Source organism: Panthera onca, chromosome X, assembly GCF_046562875.1.
Source record: "Panthera onca isolate mPanOnc1 chromosome X, mPanOnc1 haplotype 2, whole genome shotgun sequence".
NCBI classification, from domain to species: Eukaryota; Metazoa; Chordata; class Mammalia; order Carnivora; family Felidae; genus Panthera; species Panthera onca.
In genome coordinates this window covers 110559621-110580355 of record NC_138357.1, presented here as the reverse complement: position 1 = coordinate 110580355, position 20735 = coordinate 110559621, and the positions used below count along the sequence as shown (strand labels likewise).

Sequence of the window (20735 nt, the reverse complement as noted above, 5' to 3'; positions counted from 1 at the left end):
TTCCTCACTGTCAGCACAGAGCCTGACACGGGGCTCGAACCCACAAACACTGAGATCATGACCTGAGCCAAAACCAAGAGTCGGATGTTCAACCAACTGAGCCACCCAGGTGCCCCACAAACTAGATTTCTTAAACACTGGCCTGCCTTATCAGCATTCACTTACAAATACTCCTATTCAGAGCATCTCTCAGTAGACACAATGGGGAGAGGAACAGGGAAAGACACACTTCCATGACTCTGAAAACACAGCTGCCTCTCAACCACCATGAAATCCATGAAAGTCCATTCCCAAAGCAAGAGTCCATTCAAGTGCCCTCTCATCTCCTTAAAAGCATGCTGAAATAGATGCTCATTCTTATCTGACCTAACCATTGCCCCCACTTTAAATATAGATGTCTATATAGATGCTGGAGAGGATGTGGAGAAACAGGAACCCTCTTGCACTGTTGGTGGGAATGCAAATTGGTGCAGCCGCTCTGGAAAGCAGTGTGGAGGTTCCTCAGAAAATTAAAAATAGACCTACCCTATGACCCAGCAATAGCACTGCTAGGAATTTATCCAAGGGATACAGGAGTACTGATGCATAGGGGCACCTGTACCCCAATGTTTATAGCGGCACTCTCAACAATAGCCAAATTATGGAAAGAGCCTAAATGTCCATCAACTGATGAATGGATAAAGAAATTGTGGTTTATATACACAATGGAATACTACGTGGCAATGAGAAAAAATGAAATATGGCCTTTTGTAGCAACATGGATGGAACTGGAGAGTGTGATGCTAAGTGAAATAAGCCATACAGAGAAAGACAGATACCATATGGTTTCACTCTTATGTGGATCCTGAGAAACATAACAGAAACCCATGGGGGAGGGGAAGGAAAAAAAAAAAAAAAAAAGAGGTTAGAGTGGGAGAGAGCCAAAGCATTAGAGACTGTTAAAAACTGAGAACAAACTGAGGGTTGATGGGGGGTGGGAGGGAGGGCAGGGTGGGAGGGAGGGCAGGGTGGGTGATGGGTATTGAGGAGGGCACTTTTTGGGATGAGCACTGGGTGTTGTATGGAAACCAATTTGACAGTAAATTTCATATATTAAAAAATAAAAAAAAATTAAAAAAAAAAAAAAAAAAAAAAAAAAAAAATAAATATAGATGTCTAGCTTATGTGCCTTAAAGTTGAAGTTGATTTTCACTAATGCTCTATGCTTTAAGGAATACTGAGTTATCACTTAAAACAGGGCCTACCATGAAGGCCTTACTTTTTTCTTTCTTGCCTGACTCTGGAAATGCCCATACTCCTTGAGTGAGACTACGTTTGTGGCCAGTCATCACATAGACTTCATGATATTCATTTATCTCATTGCTGTATTGGGCCTGGAGAGCACAGGCAAGGCACAATATGAAGCTTTTGGATAAAAGGAATAAAAGTATGGAATGGGGAAAGGATGAACATAAGAGCACAGTGGGCCAAAGCAAAACTATTGCAGAAGCCTTCCACTTTCCAAATTTTGCTTACATCTTGCTTATATTTAGCCCTTTGTGTTTTGCATTCTTGGCAGTCCCGGGAGCACTGCCATAGGATATTTTCACCTAATACATTGTGGGAAATAGGGAAGGTGTTCGCGACTTCTTCAAGTAACAAGAAAACAACCTAACAAACAAAATTTCAACATGACCTTGCAGAATAGCAAACGCAAATATGGCTTCAACAATAAAACCCAGTTCAGTGCTAAAATAATTGAGTTTTAAAGGATGTCATATTGATAGAAAAAAATCAGTCGTGAAGATATCCTGTCCCCTTCACCTGAAAGACTTGCCTTGCTTCCATGCCTTGAAAGCATGCCTACCCCTTCAGGTCTAACTTTAAACCTTACTTCATGGTGTCTTCCCAAGTCACTCCAATCCTCCTTCCTACCCAACTGCATGATGCTCTGTGAAATATTTGACCTTCATCATTATTGTTGGTTGTATTTCTGTTGGATACCCATCATGTGCCAAGCATATTTTATCAGACTGAATCCTTGTATGCACACTCTTAGCCAGCTTTGAGTATCCTCATTTGACATGTAAGAGAAGAGAGGCCCAGAGAGGTGAATTAGCAATGCAGGTAAAATGGTAAAAGGTATAAAACACAATTCAGACATGTACAATGCCTGTTTTCTTACTGTTATGCTGTCTGTATTGTGTGTGCTGCTCATGTCCCTTGGGTAGACCATAAACTTTGTGAGAGAAGGAACTGTGTATAATACCTCTTTTCTTGTACTTCTCTGTATCACCCGCATCATCTTGAATAACAAAGAGCATGTAACATCATGCACATGGTTGACAAAGACAAGGAAAGGAAAATATGAGATAGAGAAGTCAACCAGTAGATTCCTACAAGTATTTCAGATTATTCCTGTTGAATTAAAAACCTAATAGTAGGATACATGGTTCATAAAAAGATTAAGAACAACTTTGCCTCAGTCTGTCTCTGTGTTTCCATGCATTGGTGCCAATTTGTGACTTAGTTAAGACTTCAGCTTTCTCACACAGTAATACAGAAAGCAAGTGATTGGGAAAACCGTTTAAAAGTGGGGGTTATCAATGGCATGGAGAAGCATAATGCAGATACATGTCTGCTTGCCTTTTATTAAAATAAATTGAAATGATTTATCTTCAAATGATAACAATACAAATGCAGACTCTTGGAAGTTCCCTTGAATACATAATGAAGAATTACCCTCACACCCACATTTATATCCTGTAGTGTGCACAGCACGGAGAGGAGGCCAGGAAAGTGACAACTCCTTAATTAGTTAGTGCTCAGTGACAAATTGGGGAAACTTGCTCTGGAATCTGTAGGGAGGGAGGAGACGGTAGATTGGTTTGAAAGTCTCTCTCTCTCATCTATTACATGTTTCACAAAGCATGTGTTTTTATTTCATTGTTAAAGACGTACAAACCCAAAGACATAAGATTCACTAAGTACCATGCTAAAAGCCAAATGAAGGGTCTTGCTTCATTTAGTACCCGAATCATCACTACTTTACCTATCAAGGCACCTGAAACCTCCTTTTACCAATTTTTCTTGTGATAGGACAAAAGCAATTAGAACCAAGTACCAAATTTTATTCATCAGTGCCCTTAATAGGTAAGCTGTAGAGAAAAAGTATTTTATGTAATTTTTCTTAAAATATTACCCTGCAAACAGTTGTACCCTTCTTCTAGAGTTATGACTCAAATTATTTATTGAATTACATCAAAATGCCATACAGAATTTAGTAATGATAGCTGTATGCAATAATTACATGCTACATTGCCTCTATTGGAAACCATGGTAACCGATCAGTTACTGTTTCTGCCTGTCACCATAGCTGAGAGTGGCAAAGAGGAGAAGTAAGGTACTCTAGTCATCACTGCATACATTCAATCTTGAGATAACTGCAGAGGAGCTATTTATTCATAATTAAGCTAATATAATGTTTTAATTATAGCCATAATTTCCCCTGGGATTGATTTATGCATCCAATTATGAAAGGGGGTAAGGGGAGGGAGGGAGGGAATAAGAGAGGAAAAAGGAAGATGAGGGGCAAAGAGAGGGGGTAGGTAGAAGGAGAAAAGTAATAATATAGACATTTTTGAATAGCAACTTTTTTTTTTACAGGAAGAATTATAATGATAGGAACAAAAATATTTTCATAGAAGCCTGTAAAACCAGAGTTAACCAGGGCCTTAACTTTTAGGATGGATAACACTTGGAGAACACCACCTCCAATCTCTTCCTTGTGATTCTGCTCTGAATCCTCCCTGATGAATCATCTAGCCTCCAGTGGCTCTGTGACATAATGTGACAGGGGACTCACTATACACTGCTGGATCTTGACATTGGTAGAAAGGTCCTCCAAACTCCATGAATCAAAATCTACCTTCATACATCTGGCCCTTTCAACCTCATGATGCCCAGTTTGGGACCACCTAAACCATGCCAGGCTTGCTCCTTCCTAATTTGCATTTACTCTTAGCTTTTGCATTTATTCTTCCTTCTATCTGCAGTGCTCTTCCACTAGCTCTTCGCATGGCTGGCTCCATTTTGTCACTCAGCTCAAAGGTCGTCTCCTCAGAGAGGTCTTCCTTGACCACCTGACTCCTCAAACTAAACTAGTTTCCTCCAAGTCTCTACTACCTGGAGAACATTTATCATATTCTGAAATACTGGCATGTGTTTAAGTGCACATTACCTATACAAATAATGAACTGTTTACTACATAATCGCTGGCTTGTTACCTCCTTTAGAACAGCTACCTTGTCTTTTTTTTTTTTAATTGAGAGAGAGAGAGAGGGCTCAAGCAAACAAGGGAGGGAGGGGGAGAGAGAGAGGGAGGGAGGGAGGGGGAGAGAGAGAGGGAGGGAGGGAGAGACAGAGACAGAGACAGAGAGACAGAGAAGCGAGGCTCATGCTCAATGTGGGGCTTGAGCTCGCCCGATATGGGCCTCGAACTCATAAACCATGAGATCATGACCTGAGCCGAAGTCAGATGCTTAACAGACTGAGCAACCCAGGCGACCTACCTTTCTTGTTCACAAAAGCAATCACAAGCCTAGCTCCTTACTCAACCCTATGTGTAGTCTTTGCTCACCAAACAAATAAAGGTACAATATATTTGCCTTTCGTCCTTTTCTACTTTTATTTAATGGTATGTACAGCTCAATAACATGTGTATAGTAGGTATGCAATGAATATTTGATGAGAAAAAACAATGGAAAAGGCTAACCGATGAAATTTGAAATCCTTTTTTCTAGCAACACCCTGCAAAATAGTTGAAGAGAACTATCCTACCTTATTTGAGACTCCTCTCAATGTTATACATCCATGATTTCTTTAATCCTTCTTCTTAGGAACTATTTTCAACATCTCTCATCACTTAATTAATGTCTTTTGGGCTTGCCAGTTTATTAATACTCCATCTTAAAATCTCACATACAGAAATGAGTAAGAGTTTTCAGGTATTATCTAAGCAGTGCAGTCATCATTACTAACAGACATGATTAAAAACAAAAAAAGTAAGGCTTGCTCAAGCCTAAGGCCTGCTCAAGCCGTGGTCAACAAGCCAGCCTCCCAAATGTTGTTACTATCTTGTCTCTATAATGGTAACCTGAGGCAAGTGTGAAACAGTGCAGCTCTCCTTGAGTTTTACTGTGCAGACATTTTCCCTCAGGATCTAGTTAAAATGCAAATTCTGATTCAGTCGGTCTGGGGTAGAAGCCTGGGATTCTATATTTCTAACAAGCTATGATCTATGGGCCATACATTGAGTACCAAAGCTATACTGAAATGCCGGACCAGGAAATAAGAGAGCGAAATCTGGACTGCAGTTCTAACATTTAATAGCAACATACAGATGGACAAATTCAGTAGTTTTCTTACCCGTAAAATAAGGATAAATCTAAGTGTTTTGGTGAGATACCACAAGAATTGCATAAGATAATGAATGTAGTTGGCACATAGTGGGGATGTAACATATTTTTTTTCAATGAACGGGCTTCTACCAATACAGGCTGGAGGCTCAAATCGGGTTTATAGGCAGAAAAAATAAGTAGCTTTGTTCTCTCCATAGAAATGGCTTCTAGGCCAAATTTTCTCTCATCCAGCATTTGTACACTTGGTATTTTTTGAACCTAAATACAGGACTTAACATTTATAACCATTAAGTTTCATCTTGTTAGCTTTGGCCAGAGTTCCAGCCTGTCAAGATTGTTTTGAATTAAGATTCAGTTACTCAGCGTATTAGCTATCGCTCCAAGCTTTATGTCATCTGCAAATTTGATAAGTATGCCTTCTATGTCATTATACATATCATTAAAATGTTGAGGAGGACAAGACCAAGGGCAAAGATATTATACATCTTATTTGTTTTGAAAGAAGGACCATACATGGGGTGGGATAAGGAGCTCAAATTGTTTGACAAACTACCAATCCATTAAACTGAATACTGTCCAGCTTACATTTCTCCATTTTTTTTCTCTACACATATTCCATAAAATATTTTTTGTTAAATATATTAATTAAATCAAAATACATCATGTCTATAAAGTTTTCTCTCATCTTTCTGCCTACAATTCAAGCTGAAAAGTGAAACAAGATTAGTCTGACATGACTTATTATTAGTGAACCTATGCTATTTCATATTAATCATGGTTTTCTTTACTAAATATTCAGTCACAATGTACTTACAACCTATTTTGTAATTTCAACAGACAAAAATGACTGTTACAGTCATTGGTAACATGTATTCTGTGACTACAGATATTTCTTTCTAAAATTCTCAAACATATTTTATATCTTTTTATCACATACAAATCCTTTTCCCTGTATCCTTGTAGAATGGATCCTGGAACTACCAGTTCTGAAGACAGCTTCATTTAGAGCAGCTAGGCAAGCCTTAATGCTGACATAGTTTTTTGCTTACTTCCTTCTAAACAGCTTTCATTCTATTTGCTACACTTTCACTACCATTCTCCTCAAAATGAAAAAACCTAAGAACTGAATAATTCTAATTTTTGTTTCTTCTATAATCCACCTTTCTTTCAGAAATGCTTTAAATTTTTTTATTGAAGTATAGTTACAACACAGTGCTATATTAGTTTCAGGTGTACAGTATAATGATTCAACAATTCTTTATATTACTCCCTGCTCGTCACAGTAAGTGAACTCTTAATCCCATTTATCTCTTTCCACCCACTCGCTCCCACCTCCCCCCCGCCCCCGGCAACCACCTGTTTTTTCTGATTTAAGAGTCTGTATTTTTGTCTTTTTTCTTTGTTGATTTATCTTCTTTCTTAAATTGCACCTATGAGTGGAATCATATGGTATTTGTCTTTCTCTGACTTACTTCACTTAGCACTGTACCCTCTAGGTCCACCCATGGTGTTGCAAATGACAAGATCTCATTCTTTTTATGGCTGAGTAATATTACAGGAATGAATAAAGAAGATGTGATACATATAAACAATGAAATATTGCTTTGGGGAATGCTTTTTCCAAATCTAGACTCATGAGAGATCTCCCTTTACAGTCACAATAGTTTTTGTAGATGGTTGCTTCTCCAGCAGTACATCAAAGATCCCTGTTCCTTTTCAGTTATCTTTCAACTCTGCTTTTTTAAAAATAATTTATAGTCAAGTTAGCTAATATACAGTGTATACAGTATAGTCTTGGCTTCTGGAATAGTTTCCCGTGGTTCATCGCTTACGTACAACACCCAGTCCTCATCCCAACAATCAACTTTGCTTTAAAATAAGTGGTAATGAGATAAAATCCTTATTTTCCTATGTGAAAACACTTTTGGAATAAATACTGATCTTTTTACGAGCAGTAACAAGTGTTGGTGAGGATGTGGGGAAAAGGGAGCCCTCATGCGCTGGAGGTAGGAATGTAAACTGATAGAGCCACTGTGGAAGCAGTATGGAGGGTCCTCAGAAAATTAAAAATAGAACTACCATATGATCTAGAAATTCCACGACTGGGTATTTACCCAAAGAAAACAAAAATACTAATTACAAAAGATATATGTACCCCTATGTTCACTGCAGCATTATGTGTAATGGCCAAGATATGGCAGCCTCCCAAGTGTCTGTCAATAGATAAATGGATGAAGAAGATATGGATATATATACATGTGTGTGTGTATATATATATATATATATATATATACATACACACACACACATATGTATATAAACACGTGTGTGTCTCTATATACATATGTATATATACACACGCGTATATATATATATATATATATATATATATATATATATATATATACATACACACACACACACACCCTGGCTCTTTCAGACTCCTTGGACCTCCACTGGTGTTGTCACCATTCCTTCGTAAGCCTCTTTTTAATATCTTACATGTTAGACATAAATGTTCTAGGTGACACTGGACTCTCCTAAAACCAGAGATGGACATTCTAATGGGAGTAGGGTCAGGCCTAACTGCAAGTGCTTGCGAGTTACAGATTCCAAACATGACTAATGGCTGCGTCAACATAGAACCAAGGAACATGACGTAGTCAGGTGCATGTGTGTGAGCATACACATGTGTGAGATGGTTCAGTTAGCTTGTTCTGATGTAGAGTAACAAATCAAGATTCCTATCTATTTTAAACAATTCATTTGATAGACACAATGTGATGGTGCACATATACGAATAGGGAAGATGTAGCTGTACAATGACCACAAAGCTAGTAAAACATGGAGCACAGATGCCACCTCATCTTATGAGACTCCAAAAATCATTATGACACAAGAAATGAGCACAGGCAATGGATACATAGGTAAGTACAGAAGGGGGAGGGAGCATGGGAGTTTAGGGTGATGCAGAGAATCATATGGAAAATACACTCCCCAAATACTTTTCTAAGTATTTATCTTGTTTGTCATATCCCTTCCCTTCTTAAAACCTGAAAGTTGTCCCAGGTGCTAAATTTTCCTTTGAACCTAAAGGCCAGATGTTTGAAGTAGTTTGAGAAGGACTCGAACAACTGAGTTTGGATGATACATAGCCAACAGCCGTGCAGCCGAGAGAAATTCCCATCACATCATAGAAGTGTCCCAGAAAAACACCCACATGTTGTCTCTGCCACCGCCCTCTACCTGACACCCATGACACCAACCTCTCCCAATGTGTCTCAGAAGAACCAAGGTACTTCACCACCCTGCATATCAAAAGAACCACTGAGCCACGGCACATGGCACTTGCTCCCAACTTCCTAACCTCTGGTGTGCAGATACCCCTTTGACAGACTACTGGATCCCATGAGAAATGTCAGCTTCAGAGGAATCTGGGGGATGTGATCTTGAATATTCCCATCTTTGGGCACAAGAAGCCAACTAGAAGCAGACTGAAGTGGTGGAGTGGCACTGAGCAAGTCTGTTGTGTGATACATAGCGGGAAAGTTTCTATATTCCCCTTATCCCTTTTAAGAAAATCATTTCACATGTCATGCAAACTCCTGGGATTGCTGCCACATGCACTCCCTAAGGAAAGACTTGATCAAAACAGGTGCCATCTCACTGTGTTTGTTTTCTTCTAAGATGTTACAAAGCAATGAATGTTCAGCGTACACGTCACCAGCCTTGTATTTTTCCTACAGCTTGTTTCAGGAGCAATTAAAGGCTTGAGGCTTTTGGGTTGTGTTTTTCATGTTTACAAAAACGCTGGTGGTGTTGAAAGGACAGATGAATAGGCTAAGTGTGCAGGGAAAGCAAAGGCAAAACTTTCAATTCCATTAAGCAGTGCATAAACTTACCTTTATTGCCGGCACAATCTGCCGCCAGCTTTAAAAACAATAACTGCATCTTTTCATTTCTCTCTCTTAAAAAATTATTTGCCCCTGTTCTAAAAGAGCCAAATTTTCACTTTTTTCTACCCTTCCAAGAATTTATGAATCTCAGAAGTCAATGATCAGAAGAAAAGGAGACCGCTGGAAGTAAACATGAAGTATAGATGTGGGAGGTAAAGGAACAGAAGGAAACTGAAGGGTATTTTACAGTTATTGCTGATACCTTCTCCAGAGTGGAAACCCAATGTTTATAATTCCTAAATTAAGGCCTCAATATACCATTAAAACACTGTATTTTTATATCTGCACAAGTGATTAAACCATGTGTGGCTGAGTCCTAAAATTACCATGAAAAAGGAGGTTTGTGCTTTAAGGGTCTTACCTGCCTCTACTTGGGCCCTAAGATATCTTGGTGAATGACATCATCCTTAAATATATTTATTAAATGAAAGATAATCCATCTAGCCCCAGATTTAGTGGGTGTCTCTAGGTAGAGAAAATATGTTTGTCCCTTCAAGATACACAGAGCTGGCCATCCCTCATAGAAGAATTACTTGGCTATCCCACTGTCCATTGCTCAAAAGATACACAGTTAGGCTCAACCCCAAACACCTTCTCTGTCTAGGGAGTGTAACCCACGGACTCTCGAACTTCAGGATGGTTTATGCTAAGAGCTGGACCCTGAAGAAGCACTTCGAAGGCAGATCCACTCATGGTAACTTTGAGATGAAGACGGTTGAACTCCCACCCTTAAACAATGGAGAGGTCCTGCTGGAAGCTTTGTTCCTCCACAAGAGTGACAGCCAAAAGACTGAACGAGGGTAAAATGATGATGGGGAAACAAGTGGCCACAGTTGTGCAAAGTAAAAACTCAGCCTTCCCAACAGGAACTATGGTAGTGGCTTCTTCAGGCTGGACAACTCACTCCGTTTCTGATGGGAAAGATCTGGAAAAACTGCCTGCAGAGTGGCCAGACACGTTACCACTATCTTTGGCTCTGGGAATGGTTGGCATGACAGGGCTAACAGCCTACTTTGGCCTACCTGACATCTCTGGTGTGAAGAGTGGAGAAATGGTGCAGGTTAATGCAGCACTGGGAGCATGGGGCTCTGCTGTGGGCCAGACAGCTAAGCTCAGAACCGCAAAGTTGCTGGCGCAGCAGGGTCTGGTGAAAAGCTCGCCTACCTTAAAATGCTTGGATGTGATGGTGCCTTTAACTACAAAACAGTAGAGTCTTTGGAAGAAACTTTGAAAAAAAGCCTCTCCTGATGGTTATGATTGTTATTTTGATAATGTAGGTGGAGAGTTTTCAAACATTGTTATCCCCCAGACGAAGAAATTTGGAAGAACTGCTATATGTGGGGCCATCTCTGTATATAATCCTACTCGCCCACTTCCCCCAGGCCCACCCCCAGAGAATATTCTCTATCAGCAACACCGCATGGAAGGGTTCATCATCACCCGCTGGCAAGGAGATGTCTGCCAGAAGGCTCTGAAAGACTTGCTGAGATGGGTATTAGAGGGTAAAATCCAGTCCCATGAAAACATCACTGAAGGGTTTGAAACCATGCCAGCTGCATTTATGGGAATGCTGAAAGGCGCTAATTTGGGGAAAACAATAGTGAAAGCATGAAAAAAAAAGACACATGGAATCTAGAATTCATTTGGATGATTACCACATGTCTTTTGAACCATGCCCCATATAAAAATATATACTACGTTCATTATCTAAAAAAAAAAAAAAAAGATATACAGTTGAAGCACCATAGGAGTTAAAGCACTCTATAAGAGGTTACTATATATGCCTGCATATTAGTCAAGTCATTTAAAGTCATGAATACTGAGCTTCAGCCCTGGAATTTCTGTTTAGGTCTACAGTACAGCCCCTCAATTTGCATTTCAAACAAACATACAGTTGAGGCTGTTGCTGCTTGTCTGTGGACCTTATTTTGAGAACCACTACTCAACCCATGCTAGTTTTACATCAGTGGTTCTCAAGTGTGGTTGCACATTTTTTTTAATGTTTATTTATTTTTGAGAGAGAGAGAGACAGACATACAGACAGAGTGTGAGCAGGAGAGGGGCAGAGAGAGAGGGAGACACAGAATCCAAAGCAGGCTCCAGGCTCAGAGTCGTCAGCACAGAGTCTGAGGTGGGCTTGAACTTCATGAACCTCGAGATCATGACCTGAGTCAGTCAAGTCAGACACTTAACTGACTGAGCCACCCAGGCACCCCTCTGGTTGCACATTAGAATCATCTGGAGATATTTTAAAAACTAAAATTCTGGGGTTCTATCCCAGATATATTATATTATAATATCAACAAGGGGACCACCAGAGTGCCCTGCTCATAGTTCTTAATGTTTTTCTTGTGATTCTAGGGTGAAGGCAGGGACGAAAACACGGGTTTTAAATGTCAATCAACTTCTGCTAAAATAATGAGTTTTTTAAAAAAAAATTTTTTTTTTTACATTTTATTTGTTTTTGATAGAGAGAGACAGAGCACAAGTGGGGGAGGGGCAGAGAGTGAGGGAGACACAGAATCCGAAGCAGGCTCCAGGCTCTGAGCTGTCAGCACAGAGCCCGACATGGGGCTCGAACTCACAAACCGTGAGATCATGACCTGAGCCAAAGTCGAACGCTTAACCGACTGAGCCACCCAGGTGCCACCAAAATAATGAGTTTTTTTAAAGAGGTGAATCCATTTGACCTTGATTCTGTAATTATTCCTGGGGCATGTAACCTTACATTTGCAAATGATGATACATGAATAATTTGTGGAAATCACTAATTTATGCCTACAGGAAAGAATAGAAAATAAAGAAAGAAAACTGTTCTAATCACGCCAGAATGAATGGATTTTTTCAGCATGGGTTAAAGTTTCTACTAGCAGTATCACATGGAGTGAAATATCCTGAACAATATTAGTGGAAGACAAAATAGTATCTTCTGGAAAACCATGATAGATGGCCAAAAGGAGTGACTTTCGTGATCACATAGACAATGATGCGGAAGGTACAGAGTCTGAATAAAATGGTTCAAGAAATGTGAGACCAGAACAAAGCAGTTTTCAAAAAATAATTGATATCTTACATAATGTGATTTTACATATGCATGCATAACTCCATTAATACATTTGACATTTTCAGCAGATATGTGACCAATCTACATCCCTAATATTTTATGGATACAAGTTAGCCACCATCTTTTATTTTCCCCACTAATTAATTTGGATAGTATGTTCTATTCTACACAGAATTTTTGGCTAAGAGAATCAGTGATGTATTTCTGAAGGAGATGGCATTTGAGCTGGCCTTCATACAATAACCAGGTAGGTAATCAGCAAGTAATTCAACAATAGAGACATCTCTTAGGCAGAGGAAACCACATTGAGTGAAAGAATGGTAGTAGAAACAAAAGGTGAGTTGCAAGGATGCCAAGCTGACAAAGTAATACACTGCACTAAATTATGGAACCTTTAACATCAGTATAAGGAAATTTTACTTTTATTCACAATAAAGGATGGCTCCTCTAGTATTGGAAACCTGTTTATCGTTCCTTACCCCTCTTCAGCCCTTACTTCTCTTGAAAGAGACCTTGAACTTTCAAAGATGATTCCAAATGCTGGCTTAATACCTGCATTGCTTACATAATTCTATAGCTATAGACTCCCACGGGCACTTAGAGATTCTGAAGAGAATTATTTGTCACATGAACTTAGTATTTCGTTATCTATTGGGGTGTAGCAAGCCTCCCATCATTTAGGGGCTTACAACAACAATTTATTATCTTCCATAATTCTGTAAATTGACCATGCATCTCTGCTTCACATGACGTTGGCTGAGACACTTGGATATCTGAAAACTCAAAATGGCTACACTCACATGGCTGGCTATCAAATGGTTGCTCAGCCAAGGCTTACAGATGAAGGATTCATTCTCCTCTGGATAGGATTCACCACATAGCTACTTGGGTTTTTTTCCACAACATGGCATATGGGTTCTAAAAAGGTCCATTCCAAAAAGGCAAATGAGGAAGCACTAGATCTCTAAAGGTTCACTCTTGGATGCTACATAGCATCCCTTGAGCTATATTCCATTCCTAACAGGTCACAGGGACAGACAGGACTCAAAGGGAGGGAAAAGAGATTCCACCTACTGATGGAGGCATGGCAGGTCACATAGCAAAGAGTATATGAGATGGGAGATAGACTTGAGGCCATCTTCGAAAACACCATCTACCGCACTTATACACACGAGTGTATGAACTACGCCACACACAGAGACTGCAAGACTCAGCAGTCAACGTGATTAAACATTTGTGCAAAACGATGTAACAACATTTATAAGTCGTCTTAAAGACTAATGAGGAATTAAAAATTAGCTCAGACTGAGTAAGTAAAGATCTACCCTGCTGTTCATCAGGATGAAATATGTGACACCGAAAGAACGAGCTGCAAAGTTATCTGCTCAATAGTGGGACTGAACCATAACAAATTTCAAGTAGGAAGGTAGGGCTGAGCCTTCATTTACTTTTCCAAAACACATTTTTTCCCTCAATTTGATTATGATAGCAATGGTGACAGTGGCAGAAGGAGCTGGAGTAGAATCCAACAACCAAAAAACTCATACCCACCATTTATTGAATTCTTTATATGGAGCATTGGAAGCCATCATTTAATTCAAATTCAACATTTAATTCTCCCAGCCATGTGCTCACTTTGGCAGCACATATACTAAAATAATTCTCACATCCACCATCTGAAAAAAGAACTACCATCTCAATTTTACAGAAGAGGAAAAAAAAGGCATGAAGAGGTTATACACTTTACCCAAAAGACATAGCAAGTCAGAAAGACAAGGCTCTAACTCTAGGGCTGGCACAAGTTTTCTATAAAAGGCCAGATGGTAAACGTTTTTGGTTTTGTGCGTTATGAAGTCTCTGATGCAACTACTCAACTCTGCAGCTAGAGCACAAAAGCAGCCATAAACAATATGTAAACTAAGGAGCATGAGTGTGTTCCAATAAAACTTCATTTACAAATCACACAATGGACCAGATTTGCCCTATAGGCTATCATTTTTTCATGAGTTATTATCCAAAACCCATCCAAGTGCCTTGACTCAGGTTCTATTATAAAAAAAGTCTCGTCTATCTTTACATCCTTATACAACATCTGGCACAGAGCCAGGGATTCATAGGCACTCAATAAGTATTTGTTGATGGGATGACCAATGGATAAATGAAACCAAGGTATATCGAGTGTCTTCTATTTCCCAGCCACTGTTAAAAACACTTGATATAGATCAGTGAACAAAATATATAGAGATCCCGGCCTATGAAGGATTAAAATCTATAAATTCCCAAATCATACAGAAAGACTATATTCATTTGCTATTGCTGCCATAACAAATTACTACAAACGCAGCACCTTAAAACAACCAAATTTATCATCTTACTGTACTCTAAGTCAGAAGTCCAACATGAGTTTCATCAGACTAAAATGAAGGCACTGACTGGGCTATGTTCCTTTCTGGAGGATCTGTTTCTTAGCTCATCATGGTTCTTGGCAGAATTCAGTTCCTTAAACACAGATCCTTATCTCTCAGAACTAGCAATGGCTCAATGAGCTTTCTCCTGCTGCCATCCTTCTCTCAGACTACAGCTTGGAAAGGTTTTCCAATTCTAAGGACTCAGGAGATAGGACTGAGATCACCTGGATGATTCAGGCTCATGCTAAAACCCTTAACCTTAATCATTATCTTCAAAGTCCTTTTGCCATGTAAGGTAACAGACTCATGGGTTCTGGAGATTAGGACCTGGACGTCTCTACGGGACCATTATTCTGTCTACCACAAATACCATGACAGAATTTTGTATTAAATCTGATGGATTTGATTTTTGTCACTGGACTGTATTTCTAATGAGCTAATATAGGATTTAAATTCTATTTTAATATATGTAATAATCCATTCCTATCAAATAGAACAAATTATACTTTCCTCAAATTATACTTTGCCCAAACCTGTGGACTTAAACCTGATGATTCTTGACCCAGCCCTAAATAATGGTGGAGTGTTTCATAGTCTCTTACCTACCATTAAAAAAAAATTAAAAGCAAGCTGGACATACTGTGAGGAACTTTCCCCTTTGAACACACACTTTCCACTGGATCGTGCCTACAAAATAAGATTCCTGTATTTCATTGACCTGAATCTTTGTCCCTGACCTTGCCATGTTAGTCCAGGCCATTTGACTTTGCCCAAAGCCTTGGTTTTCTGATTTGCCTCTCAATCCCTTTGCACTGATCAGACAATTGGCTGAAAGGTGACATCCTCTCTGACCGGTGGCAACTCTTCCAAGTGTGCTTATGTTCCAGGCACTGGTCAGGTCCCCATCTAACTGAGATGGACAATACCCAGCTATAACACAGGACTCTTGGCTCCAGGAGGGGAACTCATTCAAGACACATGGTGCTATGCCCAACCACTTAGTGATGACAGACACTATCTAAATTGGCCCAAATTTCCAGATTTCACAGTACTGTGGCTTGGTCTGCTCCTGAAACCCAAGTCTATGTGTATTCTTCAACTCCCCTTTAAGGCCTTTAAGCTCCCCCATGCATTCTGCTTAACTTTCAATCACCTACTTTCAATCACCATAGTGTGCTGGTTACTGTAAAACAAAGGGTAAAAAAGGAGGACTGGATTTCGCCAGGGAAATAAGACCTATTGTTTTAAAGGAAAAGTTCAACTTTCAGCGCCAGCCTTTCAGAAACCCTCACCAATGAAGCTGCCCCAGGCCAGGGGAGAAATTTCTCTATAAAACCTGGAATTAATAAAGACTTCTACTGAGGTTTGAAACTTCCAGATCTAGAAGAAAGAATATTAACCCCTGGAGTCTTAAAGATCTGGTTTTCCAGCCAGGATATGCTACTTACTTTGACAATTTTTTTCTTTCAACGAGGAAATGCAAGTAACACCTACCTCATATGGTTATTGTGAAAATTAAATGAGATAATGAGTATGAAGGCACTTTATAAACTGCAGATGTCAGTTGGTAGCTTTATGACGAACCTACTAATGCCTGCTATCTCCACTGCAGCAAATATTACAACTGCGCAGGGTGTGGGGTGAATATTTTAATGCTAATCATTCAGATTCATTCACGAGACCATTTACTTTTGTTTTACTATGTTAGCAGACATCATTTCATTCTAATCTTGTCCATCAAGTTACATTTTGGACAATGTTCAGTCTAATTGGACCTGCCAATATTAGCCTTGGCTCTACATAAAGATTCATTCAACCACCTTCTCTGAGAGCACAAGCCAACGTTTGTGCATATTTGTGTCATAAATCATATACTAACAAGATGCCAAAAGCAGTCACCTCTTTTATGAATCAGTCTCTGATTCCCAGGAATGAATTAGCCCCTTCTTTCTCTATTTTCCATCACGTGTTGCCAACACTATCACAGCATTTATAATATGGCTTGGCAATGGTGTCTTTGACCTTCTTCCCCACGAGATTGCAAGCAACTCTAGAATGGAGATTCAGTCTTCATATTCTTATTTATGGTACACAGTAGATAACCAATACACATTTACTGCAGCAAAGGAAGAAGTATGTGATAGCCAGGCACAGGGGACTGCGCCTCTTGTAGAGCTACATTACTCTAGCATACTTGAGGTGTTCAGAGATTTCAAATACAGGAGAAACAAAGTAATGAAGAACTATTCTTACCAAAAATTCCCAATTAATCTTTCTATAGCTTGTTTAAAAGGTGTTATTGGTTGTTTGTAAGTGTAATGTAAATTAGATTAATTATTCCAAATACTTCACATTAGAGAGATGTAAAAGAAGCAGTTTATTTCATTCTCTCAGCCTCTAAATGGGATGTTGTATGCCTTCTGGAGAAGAGGACAGCCTGGGATTTATTTAGAGAAGAAATTCAGTGTTACAAATAGAACATAGATGTACTGATGTGAGAGAAGATCAGAGAGGGAGAAATTTTTCCCATTTAGAAAGTTGATACTACATGAATTTTAAGTATACTTTTTCAAAATTATAACCTCATCTACTATGATATCATATACCTTCCTAGTTCATGTTAATATTTTAGGTGAAAATTAACCATGTAACCAAGGGATGAAATGCAAAAAAATTCTGTGCTGTAGGTTGCTCTTTTTGAAGGCACTCTTACCAGTGGAAAATAAGATCCTCTTGAGCCAGATGTGAGTGCATCCTCACTTTTCCAATGACCACCAAACTACAGTCTCATGCCTCTCAAATTTTAACATGTATACAAATCCCCTAAGAGTCTTGTTCAAATACAGATTCTGACTTAGTAGGTCTGGGACAAATCCTGAGAGTCTGCATTTCTAAAAATTTCCCAGGTGGTGTCCAAGCTGCTGGTCTGCAGACCACTTCTTGGGGAACAAGGTTCTAGTAGACAACGTGAATTCAAAAATTCACCATCATTCAAATTTCTAAGGTAAACCGTCATTGTGTTTCTCCTATTCCAGTAGGTATGAAGATTTGCTCTATTAACACCTTGTACTTAAGAGAATAATTGCTTTAAGTAACACCCTTGAAACAGACTGAACCTTTCAGTTAGTCTGAAGTTAATCACTGTATAAAATGTGCCTCATGCGATGATTAAGAAATGATAATGTCTTTCCCTTGGAACATAAGTTCTGTTTAACCTAAAATTTCCTTTTAAAATTCCTTTTTCTATGATGCAATTCACATGTGGCTTCTGAGATATGTTACTAAGGGCAATCTGGTAGTGGTGCACCATAGAGTCCAAGAATCCCACCCAAAGGCAAAGCTGAAATCCCCTTAATGCATAGGAATAAAAAAAGATTGCGATTTCATGGGAGCATCTCCCAGTAAGGAGATAGCTCTTGGGATGAAGTGACTGACCCGGAGAGCCAGTCGAGACAGCCCTTAATCGGTAATGACAAATTCAAGAGCCTTAAAAGTAAAAGAAGCTATGTTTTTCCAGTGCTTGCCATATTCGATTTTAGCCATGCCCTTGAGTTATAAAACTTCATTCTCATCAATCCATTCTCCATGGAACCAAAATCACTTCTTTTGACTAAGGATTCAAAAGTATAATTTTTAAACCAAAAGGGTAAAACTACAGACACTAGACAGCATAAATTCTTCCACAGTAGTATTCAAAATCTGTCAGTCCTCACACTCAATTTGAAAAATTTCCCACTGTCACTAATCTTCTTTGTTCTCTGTTTCCTCTCTGCCTTAATCAGCTGATATACTATATAAAGTTGTGCATAAATTAGATTTCAATGACAGAAGTCTTATTTTAAATCCATTTCAAGTAAGTTAGTGTTTTCTATGAGGAATTCTATGTTAAGAAGTAAATCATCCCCAAATACCTGCCAACATATGTTTCGTAAGTTTCATACTCCTATATCTCATTATTTCAGTGCAGAATATATCCGTATTTTCACTTTACACATGAACCAAATATCTCTGCTTTAATTCAACAAAGGGAAACTAACATCTGTGGTATGGAGAAATACCTGCGGCTAGCAAGAGAAGGCAAGCAACAGCAGGGCTGGAAGGGCAAGGGGAGAGATCAGTCACCAGGAAGAACAACATTTGTACAGAAGGGCCATCCTGTTCCCTTTAATACAGCTGTAGAGCCACTTCCCTCCCACTGGCCAAACCCAATTCCAATTGGTAATTTCCACAGAGGTCAGACTCCTAAAAGAGCAGGGTAGAGAAGAAAGATGGAGATGGACCTATAGGGCCCAAAAGGAACTGTAGGCTTAGCGGGAAGTAAGGGAGCAGGCGGCAAATAGGGGCATTAAAGGAAAAGTCACTTACTGAATGTTGAGACCACTCATCTTCTCTCTGCCATCAGCTCCAGAATTTCAGCAGCCAAGCTGTGATGCTCCAAGCAGGAGAATGGATGGTTCATCTCTGGTGAATAAATATAAAATGAAAAGCTAGATTAAAAATTTGGAAGATAAAATGAAAAAAAATTTTCCAAAATGCAAAGCAAAATACACAAATGAATCATGAAAGAGAAAGGAAAGCAGAGGGTCAAGTCACAAGTTCCAACCTTCAACATGACTAATAGTGACAAAGTCCCAGAAAGAGAAGAGAGAAAAAATGGAGAGAAAACCATCAAAAATTAAAATTCATAAATTTCCAGGTGGATTTCCAGATTAAAAGGACTCACCAACGACCCAAAGTAATACATTAAAGCAGGCCCTCAGCAAAGGAGCACTGACATGGAATTTCAGAACCCTGGGGAAAAAGTGAATATACTACAAACTTTGCGGGGTTGAGGGCAGCAGGATCAGGAATTAGGCTGTTTCTGACTTTTGTTTTGTTTTGTTTTAATGTGTGTTTATCTTTGAGGGAGAGAGGCAGAGCATGAGCAGGGGAGGGGCAGAGAGAGAGGGAGACACAGCATCTGAAGCAGGCTCCAGGTTCCGAGCTGTCAACACAGAGCCCAACGTGGGGCTTGAACTCATAGACTACAAGATCATGACCTGAGCCAAAGTTGGACGCTCAACTGACTGAGCCACCCAGGAGCCCCTGTTTCTGACTTTTTAACAACACAAGAAGCCAGAAAGCAATGGAGCGATGTCTCCAAACTTTTTTTAAGAACATGATATCCGGGGCGCCTGGGTGGCTCAGTCAGTTGAGCGGCCGACTTCGGCTCAGGTCATGATCTCGCGGTCCGTGAGTTCGAGCCCCGCGTCGGGCTCTGTGCTGACAGCTCAGAGCCTGGAGCCTGTTTCAGATTCTGTGTCTCCCTCTCTCTGACCCTCCCCCGTTCATGCTCTGTCTCTCTCTGTCTCAAAAATAAATAAATGTTAAAAAAAAAAAATTAAAAAAAAAAAGAAAAAAAAAAGAACATGATATCCAACCTGTAATTCTATACTCGGCCAAGCTACCAATTAAACACAACCTTTTTCAGGTATGTAAGAAAGATCTCCAGAATTTATTTCCTGGCTTCCCCTTCTCGTTTAGCTACTAAAATACATGTTATACCAAAATGTAGGGTGTACACCAGGATAGAGGAGGAAGTATCATGCAGAAAACAGTAATCTCAGAAACCAAGGTATCCTGGAATGACACATATGCACCAGTAATGGAAAGTAACTAGTCCAATTTGGAATTTAACAAAATACCTGCTGTGTTGGAATTCATTAAGGCAAGATTTAGATAATTTGGGAAAGGAACCAAACTACTGACAAGTACAGAAAAAATAAAGTAATTATAATACAAGGCAATTATTAGCTTCAGGGGAAAATATGTTACAATAAATGGAAAAAAGATTAACTTTATATTATGCGGCTCATTTATGGATAGTGTTTATATAGTTAGTCCAACGTAAACACTGCAAGCCACATCA

At 39.3% G+C, this 20735-nt stretch overlaps 1 long non-coding RNA gene and 1 pseudogene across 1 annotated transcript in view; one reads left to right on the top strand and one right to left on the bottom strand.

Annotated features, from left to right (window-relative positions):
• LOC145714623 (uncharacterized) overlaps positions 1–20735 on the bottom strand; it is a 544307-nt gene that overhangs the window by 324566 nt on the left and 199006 nt on the right. Inside the window, exon 2 of the long non-coding RNA XR_014136913.1 lies at positions 19193–19288. This is a non-coding gene — a long non-coding RNA (uncharacterized LOC145714623). The remainder of the gene's footprint in view (positions 1–19192; positions 19289–20735) is intronic.
• On the top strand, positions 9937–10967 carry LOC145713577 (prostaglandin reductase 1 pseudogene; annotated as a pseudogene).